General features: G+C 43.1%; 1 protein-coding gene across 2 annotated transcripts in view; it reads right to left on the bottom strand.

Moving 5' to 3' along the window:
- Positions 1 to 153, bottom strand: part of JAK3 (Janus kinase 3) — a 102,015-nt gene extending 101,862 nt beyond the window's left edge. For both annotated transcript variants that reach the window (XM_030218808.1, XM_030218806.1), the window contains exon 1: positions 10 to 153. The gene's annotated coding sequence lies outside the window, so the exon portion shown is untranslated. The remainder of the gene's footprint in view (positions 1 to 9) is intronic.
- Between the last annotated feature and the right edge of the window lie 10,032 nt (positions 154 to 10,185).

Raw genomic sequence — 10,185 nt, forward strand, 5'->3', positions numbered from 1 at the left:
TCCGTTTACCTCAGTAGGGGAAGCTTCTGAGGAACTAAATCCCCTTTTCTTGTCCTGTCTCTCCAACTCCAGCGTGAGGGACCAGGAAGGAGGAGGCCGAGGAGGAGACTGTGTTCACCATTGCCACTGACTGCCTCTGTCTCTGTGTGTGCGTAGGATGGTGGAAAAAACCTCACAGACAGGGTAGCTTCCTGTTTGAAACTGTTTTGAAAAGCTTAGCAGGAAGTCCCATGAAAGAAAAGCGGCGATGTCACTTACAAGAATCTATCAGGAAACCCCAAAACCAAGAGCACAGATCCCCCACCCCTGTGTGCCTGGGGAGGGGGGAAGGGAGATTTGGATAGCCTCTCTTGGTCTGATTAGATATCTTCACCATTTTCTGGCTTAGTCATGACTGCCATCACAGCCACAAGTATTACCAGTCCAGATTGCTGTCACTGTCACAGGTATTATCACTGTGGCATCCACCCGGACCCACAATTTACCCCAGAGAGGTGGAGGTAACAGCTCCTTTCTTCTGGTTATTAATTTTGGAAAGTGCTTGTGACTCAGGGGAAGTTTGCTGTCTTCAGACAGAGATGTGGGGACCTCAGTAACAAAACCCAGGCAGTCTCTCATTTCATCATATTTTCTGACTTGAATAACCCAGGAAACCATTACATTCTTTCGTTATTCTAAGGAAGTTTAGGCAATGTAGAACAAAGAACAAGAAGTAAACCCTGAACCAAAACATCCTAAACTGAAATGAAATGCCCCCAGTGAGGTGGGCATTTGCAGGTGGTAACTATTTAGTTTCTGCTCAACACCAGAGATTTTTCTCAGCAAAAGGACCGTTATTAACTTTCCACTGTCAAACACTGTCAAAGGCTGAACTTTTAGCTCTGGTGAAATGCCAACCTGGAGTCAGTTGTTCCAGGAGTCTCAGCCTGCAACTGCCTGCCCTTTCCCTCAAAGTTCCTTGTAAAATCGTCCTCAGAAGTATCTCAAGGAGAGATCTGCTCTACAAATACAGCACTTCCTCCTAAGAACAGCTGAGTACAGTCCCTGGTGTAATGCCTTCCTATGGAAAGAATCCTTGTTATAAGGACAGACACCCTTTCGTAAGAACTCCTCACAAATCTGGTCACTATGGCTTCATTTACAGAAAAGTGGGTAAGGAGAGATAATCTCATCTGCACCCTCATCCCACAACCTCACACCTTCATTCAATTCTGCCCTTGATGGTAGGGGCATTTCCTGGTGATCACAGGAGCCAGTTCTGTGAGTGCCAGTGAGTGCTAAGCACTCCCAGTATTGAGAGACTCATTAATTTGTGTCCAGAGAGGGGTAATTTGTTTTGTGGTTTTTGTGCCTATACTGGTGATTAGTACCCTCTTTGCAGGAGTTGATGCCTTGGGCTATCTCCTCTTGATTTCACAACCCAATCTTTAGTTAAGATCTGCCCTGAAACTCAGGGTGTGGGGGGCTGAGAAAGCATCCAGACCTGAATGGGAGGACACCCGAAAAGCTCTGAGGCGTTCAGCAGCTGGAGCATCTCTGAAAATAAGCAGGAGAAGATCTTGGCTCTCCTTAAGCCTACACATTTCACAGCCATTTAGCGTCATGAGGCAATGTTCCTCAGAGCGTTGTTTATGAAACTTCCAGCCATCTTCAGCTTCAACATCTGGCCAGAAGAATGCCTAGATCAGTAGCTCAGCCCCCTGGGGAGTAATGAAGTCTGAGCTGATGGATGGGATCTTAATAACAACACTGTGAATTCTTACCAATGAAACAATTCCAAGTATTTAATATATGGTTGAATAATTTATCACATAGTTATGAAGAGTCTGTGGCTCTGGACAACAGCTAGTAGTACCTTCTGCTGTGGGAGGTGAAGAGAGAGAAAAGGCAGAGGAATCTCTGGGCGATATGGCCACAGACCGTCAGCACTAGCAGCTCTCCTTCTTACTGCAATGATAGCAACAAACCAGCTCTTCCTGTCAAGTCAGAATCAATCCACATTTCCAGGGTATACTTAAATATGGCTGCCAGTGACATTCACGGTCTATAATGACACCCATTGGTCTGTGTAAGAGGGTCTCCAAGAAGAGACAAAGCTCTGCTTTAAGGTCCCTTGGCTTATATTCCTAGACTGAAAGTGGACTGGATCTACTGTAGAAGGGCATCTTCATTTGTAATAAAGCGGCAAGCAAACACCACATATAGTGGATGATTAATGTTTTTTTCCCATTCCCAAATCCAAAAATCACACTTGCAGGATCCCACAGAACTCCCTACCACAGCAATCTTCTTTAACTTTCTAGCCAGGGTCATTTCGGCAAAATGCCTTGAGTGCAGTGCTACCAGATGGGAAGAAATTTCCCAGCCCAACTCGCGCCCAAAGGGAGCCCAAAAATAGCCCAAGCTGCCCCCCACGGCTCACCAATGTACTCTGCCTCTGTCCTGCGATGTGGTCACTTGCTCACTCTCATCTCCTCTCGCTACTCCTCACAGTGCGCTTGCTGCTCCAGTCCAGTCTCCAGCGTGAAGTGATGAGTCATCATCATCGGCTGATGACCTCATCACCCGCCTCACCTTCTATTGGTAAAATTTGGAGTCGGAATGAGGCCTCAGAGATAAATCGAGCCTCATTCCGGCTCCAAATTTGACCAATAGGGTGGGCACTGAGCACTAGAGACAGAGCCAACCAGCATGGGCCATGCGGCCGCCGGACCATCTCAAAGCAGCCCAGAAAATCGTAACCCACAACTTGGGAAAAATGCCCACAATCAACTAGAAAAAGTTGCCCAACCCTGTGGGAAAAACGCAGAGTTGGCATATTTGCTTGAGTGTGAGGGACATGGCTGTCACTGCACAAAGTGGCTATTGCTGTGGATAAGGGAAAGCTCATCCGATGACAAGGCTGGCCTGAGCATCTCCAATTATACAGCCTGCCCTGCTGCTCATTTGTACTCAGAGTGACTTGTATAACTAGAAAAAACTCTTTTCTTTCATGCTTTTTCTCTCAGGCCACAACCCTACAGCCTGTTTTCTTCCCAGTGTTGTTCAAAGCAGGGGCGTAGCCAGATGGTCAATTTTGGGTGGGCCTGAGCCCAAGGTAGGTGGGCATGGAATTCAGCCCTCCTCTGGTTTGCTCCTCTCTCCACCCCTCCCTGCTCACAAACAAATATTAAATGTTTGAGCTGGCGGGGATCCCTAAACCCTGTCAGCTAAAGATTTCCTCCTCCTCCTCGAGCAGCCAGCAGTCTTCCAAACGGCAGCCAGCAGCACTTGCCTCAAACTGATGCTGCTGCTGGCAGGCCATACATGCTCAGTGCTTTTGCATGTGCAAAAACTAAGCACGTGTAGAAGGGCTGGTCTCAGCGTCAGCTCAAGACAAGAGCTGCTGGCTGACATTTGGAAGAGCGCTGGCTGCCCAAGGAAAGAAAATCTTCAGCTGGCAAGATTTGGAGATCCCCACCAGCCACAGCAAGAGTGTCACAATTTTGGGTGGGCCTGAGTCCAAAGTGGTTGGGCCCTGGCCCACCTGTGGCTATGTCACTGGTTCAAAGTACTAGTACAAAGTACTCAAGTAAAAAGAAAAACAAATGCATGTTTTAATACTTAAGTAAAAGTAAAACCATGTTTATGTTTATTACTACTTTTTTTACCGCCTTACCTAACTGGCAGATCCAGGTGGTCCACAGACTAAAATACATCAAAATAAGGAATTGTAATCTGCCTAGAATCTCAAAGATAGTGTGGAATAGAAATTTTGAAAATAAATAAATAAGGAAAAGGAAAGGAACTACAAAATTAATTGGAAAGAAAACACACTATCATACAAGCACATAAAAACACTATGGTAGGGAAGGCAGAAAGGGGATGGGAAAGGAGAACTAAACAAAAAAATTAGGGCATGCAAGGAACCAGCCAAAACAGCACATCATGGATAAACTGCAAAAGCGGTTAACCATTGGTATCAAATGCTAAACGAAAGAGCCACATTTTTAAGTTGCATTTACATTTCTTGAAAGATTGTTCCAAGCGGAGTGATAAAGGGAATGAATTCCAGTGGAAAGGGGTTGCATAGAAGAAAGCCCACTGTCTAGCTGACTCAAGTTGGGCAGAATGAGGGCCAGGAAGAACAAGACGAAAGTCATTTATGGATCAAAGCAAATGGGGAGGAGAATACGGGATGGTAAGTGTGACTAAGTAGGGAGGTAAACCTAAGTGAAAAGCCTTGAAAGTTAAGGTTAGAAGTTTATAACCCGCTGTTCTACATGGAGCCAGTGATATTGTTGAAAATAAGAGGAGATGTCATCATGTTTACGAAGATGGCAGAGGAGGCACATGGCTGTATTTTGCAAAGACTGGCATTTTTGGTAAAGTGATTTGGAACACCTTAGATACACAATATTGCAGTAGTCCAATCTAGTAGTTAAGAGAACTAGAATAAGTGTATAAAAAAAGGAGGAAGTGAAATACCTTCTCACACAAAGTAATTGTCTTAGCGTGCATAAACCGGTTTTGCAAAGATTGGAAACCTGAGGGGAAAAAAGTGAGATTAGAATCAAGGAAAACACCAAGGTAGCAGAAGTGGGGAACTGGTTGAATCAGAGTAACAAAGAGAACCAACGGGACAATGGGAGTAGGTAGACCACCAGTGAACCAGCAAGCTACTGTTTTTTCTTTAATGAGAATGAGCAGCGGTCTAACAGCCACTTTGAAATAAGATCTAAACAATCCTGAAGTGTTTTAATGGAAAGTGACATGGATTTTAACAGGGAAAAGAAGAATATCATCTGCTTAGAAATGGGTGGAAATCCAGGAGGAATTAAAACAGGAAGCTTGGGCATCAGGAGATAAGACTTCAAAGTCTGGAGGAAAGGAGAAAAGGGAAGGGAAGAGGGAATGAGGATCAATCCATGAAATATGCCTACTGATCTAGAAGAAATATGAGAGGAAAAAGCAGGGAAAGGCACCATGAAATGAATAAAAAAGTGATCCGACTAGGGAACAGAGGAAGCAGAGAAAGACACAGGTTTGTAATGGGAATCATTGTGAGAGAGAACTAAGCCCAGCGTGTGACCGTCTTGATGAGTGGGAAAAGGTATCCACTAACAAAGGTTCAAGTCTGCAGAAGGAGAGAGGAGATAACCCAAGGGGATGCTGAGGGTTATCAATGTGTGTATTGAAATCACCCAGGACAAGTAGATTTGGGTAATGGGTAACTAAATCAGCAACAGCTTGGTAGCAGGAATCCCACTGAGGTTGAGAAAGAGATGGAGAGCAATTAAACATCCACAGGACTAAATGAGAAGAGATACAAATCTAGACCCCAAGGGCTTTCGCATAAGCCATGAGTGGGAGTTTGATGATCTGAAACTTAGTTGAATAGCAGATGGAAAGACCGCCTTCTAACTTTAAGGGCCAAATGCATCAACAAAACGTAAAAGAGCCGAAAACATAAAAGTCACGTAGTAGACTTACCGATTTAGAAAAAATGATGGATGCTCTAAAAAAAACAACTGGAAAATTTTCGGCAAGGTATTCAAAAGTCGGATGCATGAAAGTATCGCTAATCTGGTGAAATCCCCACTAGCGGTGTAGGAAACGCATGCGCACAACATTCATTTGGGAAACACATGGTATCACCGTGGCTAGTGAAGGACAGGGTAGAGAAATAACATCATACCTGTCTGGAAGACAGTTAAATAAATAATGCTCCTCACCTTTCCTAATCCAGGTCTCAGTCAGACAGAGAATATCTTACCAGTAGACAGAATGACATCACGGATCAGCTGACCTTTGGAACGAAGAGACCTACAAGTGGACTAATAGAAGAACACATGAAAAATGTAAAGTGAAAGTAAAAATGTTATTTCCTAATATACTTCTTTTTGAGTAAAAGTACCATGAGTACAATGAATGCAACTATTGTTAATGCTTTTATCCCAATGTGAAGAAACAGTGTGTTTTAAGCCTGTAAAATGTATTAGATGTTTTAATTATGTCCTGAAATGTATTTCTCCTATTTGGCCAGCAGGTGATATTTCTTTGCTATAAAGCTGTTATAGGGAACTGAATGTTCTTTTTCTTTAACACAAGCAGGAAGCAAGCAGCAGTATACTTTTAAAACTTGTTGACTGGGCTCTGATTGGTCTGGAGTTTGAAAAATTATCAGTTGCTTCAGTCTTAGCCCGGGAGAAAAGAGAGACAGATCTCTTTGCTGAGGCTTGGTAAATTATATGTCCTAATCTTCCCAGGTACTGTTTAGACAGCATGCAAATGTTTAGTTAGTGTTACAATTGATCCATAATTTGGTTATCTGTTATTGTTTGCTGATTGCACATTTTTGTTTTGATCATTGTTCCTGTGTGACAAAAAACCTGTTTAGTTTGTTGACTCTGTCTGTCTGGACTGATAAATAATCCTGGTGGTTTGTTTGTTGGGTCTGTGAGTGCTTCAGGAACTGTGGGACCACTGGGAGTGTGGCTCCAGTAACCAGAAATCACTGGGGATAATTTGAGAGCAGGAGACTTGCCCAGAGGCGGTTGTGACCCAGTTGGTGGGAGGAGGGTGCTAGTGTAGAGCATAAACTGCAGGTGCAGGAGGACATGAGCTGTACTGGGGATAGACCCTCTAAGTAGCCACAGGGCTAGGCATTTTGTGACACCCAACAACATTTTAGTGCAAATATTATCAAATCAATCTTTGCCATGCTGATGGCCCAATCAAACAAATCTCTCTACTGCCAGGTATATGGAGTTTCATCATGTCTGGATTGGTTTCTAGAGACCCAATCAAAAAGGAAACAATTACTTCATCAGCAGCCAACTGAAATCATCCATATTTAATCCACTCTTTAGCATTTTGCAAATGCACTAAGAGATATTTTCTCGTATGCCAAATCACTTTGTCAGTATCAGTAGTAGACACAAGATATATGTTATGGCAGGCACATTGCAGAAGACAAGGAAGCTTGTAGGCAATGCCTCAACTTCTTTGCTATCTAATTCATCACTTGCATCTTCATTTTCATCTTCATTATCCTCATCATGCTGTCCAAATACAGAGAAGGCTTTCACAAAGTTGGAATCATTGTCTGTTGCTCTACCAGCTTTTCATCTAATGGCAAACTCCATATGAATGTCTTCAAGAACTGATGCAAGAATGACAAACATTCAATCTTCTTAAGGCCAGACAAGCTGACTTCCTCTCTAAAGACTATGGGCCCGATAGTCAGTGCTATTTAACCGGCCAGGAATGGCTCCTGGCTGGTTAAATAATGCTTATTTATTTATTTAACAAAATGTATAGCCTGAACATTGTAACATCCGAACGGGTTACAATAAAACAAACATAATCATGATCACCAACATAATTAAAACAAATAGATATTACAACTATATAAAATTCTAAAATAATAAAAAGACAAAAATTAAAATACAAACTAGTTGTACAAATGAAAAATGAATTCATTGCTGTAAATGCTGGCTAAGTACTAATATTCAGCACAAGATAGCCGGTTATATCCGCTGAATATAAGGGCTTAGCGCATAACCCCGAATTCTATATATGGTGCCTATGGAGATATGCATGTAACTTAATTGGTGTAACAAGTTAATCAGTGTATTTAACAGCACTTAAGCAATAACGAGCACTACTTGGCAATAATTGCAATTTATGTGTGGAAATCGCTAATCGTATTCTATAAAGAACTGTGCCTAAATTCCAAAGCGTGCAGTTAAAAATAAATGCACGTAGCTTAAAAGGGCCATGTTTATGGGCGTATTTATGGGTGTTTTGTGGGTGTTCTCCCTGTGTAATTACAGAATATGGGTTAGTGCACCTAAATCTACACACATGGATTTACACCAAGTTTTTATTGGAGTAAATGGACACTTAGATTTAAGCACTATGGTATCAGCTAAGTGTAGTCTATACACCGTGCCTAAATCATACAGAATACGCTTATTTCTGTGTGGATTGTTTAGGTGCCATATATAGATTCTGGCCCATAGCGGCTAACTGGCTATATCGTGCAATCTAGTTGGCTATCAGTGAATATTCAAGCTCTGGCCAGCTATGTTTAGTGGCCAAATCAGACCACCTAAATAGCAGTCCTATCTTTTCCTGCTATTAACTTAACTGGCCTGCATTGAATATTCACTTAGCCAGTTCAGTTAAAGCTGATTTTTTAAAAAAAAGGATATTTAATGCCGGTCACCAGGAATGGCCTAGCACTGGATATCCAGGTTCAGCGCTGCTGCTGGCAGCTAACTGCGCTGCCTGCAGCCAGTGGCATTGGGGGGGGGGGGGGGGGGGGGGGGGGGGGGGGGGGGGGGGAGGTTCAATCCAGTGGAAAGTCATCCCAGTGTAAGATTTTCTATAAGATGTCCAGCATCTGGACAGATGTCTGTTCATCAAGAAGTGCAGCCAGCTTCAGCATCATTTCCACTTCAAAGTGACCCAACTCATTATTATTCTGTTTGGCTGGAGACCAGTAACCTATTAGTAGTAGTAGTAGTAACCAGTTCAACAAACACAGTCAGCTCTACTGTTCTCCTAGGCTTTATTTCCTAATAGATAAGATGATTCACTCCTGTTTGTGTGACGAGCGAGGTATGCATTAGCAAAACCTTGTTCCAGATTTTGCTGCTTTATTTGGTTCGCTGAGGGATCATCATTTACATTTCTCTTCTGATTTCACTTTTTACTTTTAGCTGCAAGCATCAGATGTAACTAAGTAAAAGTAGCAAAAACTGATAAAATTATTATCTTGGTAAAAGGAAAAGTAACAAATATTTCCTGTACTTCTTTACAAGTGATCATCTCACCAAACAATACATATTCTCCTCCAAGGCTTTGTCAGCTTGTTTCAGCCCCCACACACCTCTTCCACCATTCAACCACCATTAACTGATCCCCCCATCCATCCCCTCCAAACCAGCTGGTCCATAATTTTGTTCATGCCTCCCCCCACCTTCTGTTGAGGTTTCCTGTCAATGCTGCCTGTTGAATAGTTACAGTTAGAGTTACTAATGAGTGCTACTATATAAATGCAGTCTAACACCCTCAAGGCCCTGTTTACTAAGGTGCGCCAGCGTTTTTAGCGCATGCACAAAATTAGCGCACGCTAACTGTGTAGGTGCCCATAGGAATAATGGTTAGCACGTGCTAAAAGTACTAATGCACCCCTAGCGTGGCTTAGTAAATGGGGCCCTTCATGTGCATTCTTAGCATCAAGATCTCATTGCATAAAATGGGAGTTGTGTAAAATAATATGCTTTTCGGGCTAGACTTAGTTAATGGCGCTCAAAATTTGGCGTTCAATGCTATTCAATAATGAGCGCTCAAAGATGAACACCCCTTAGAGAATAGCATTGAGTGCTGATTTCGGCGCCCGGATTTGGACGTACATCCCTGGTATTCTATAACACTGCATGCAAATTTTAGGAATGCCTCTGACCCACCCATGCCTCTGACCCACCCATGCACCTCCCATGGCCACACCCCCTCTTGGATTGTGACTATGGGATTTGGGCATACATTGTTATAGAATAGTGCATTGCAAGATGTGCTCCCAAATTCAAATTGGTGCCAATTAGCAACCAATAATTGGCACATTAGCCAGTTGAGTTGGGTGCACATCATGGATTAGTGCACAAAATATATAGACCCTGGGGGTAAGAGCATTAGTGCCCACTAACATGATAGCATGTTACTAGCTGTAGCTGTTAATCTGTTTTCTTCCAGCACCACATGACTCATAGTGAGTTTGTGCTAAGTGATGTCCAGGCTCTTGTGCTATTCTCACGAGTGAGATGCTGAGCACTGCACAAACTCATTGAGAGCTGCAAATGCTGGACTAAAACAGAACAGCTGTGCCCGAGGCAGCACTTGCAGCAAGCCTCTGCAGAAGGTGAGGAGAGACTTTGTATGTACTGAGGCGGGAAGACAGTCCAGGAGCTGCCACTGGTTCAAGAGCCTTAAATGAAGAACATTGTCCTTTGGAATAGGTTCTGAGCTGTTCTAGATCTCTAGATTCTCTTGGTATCTGAAAATCCCAACGTGAGAGCATTGCTCCTTATCAAGACAGTCTTCTCTCTTCTTCTGGATGCAAGTGCTGATTCCTCTCCACTGGTTGCACCTTTTTGGCACTGGGCCACGCTGACTCAGGCTGAAACACCTTCTCCATGA

The sequence above is a fragment of the Microcaecilia unicolor genome, chromosome 11 (assembly GCF_901765095.1).
Source record: "Microcaecilia unicolor chromosome 11, aMicUni1.1, whole genome shotgun sequence".
Taxonomy (NCBI): Eukaryota; Metazoa; Chordata; class Amphibia; order Gymnophiona; family Siphonopidae; genus Microcaecilia; species Microcaecilia unicolor.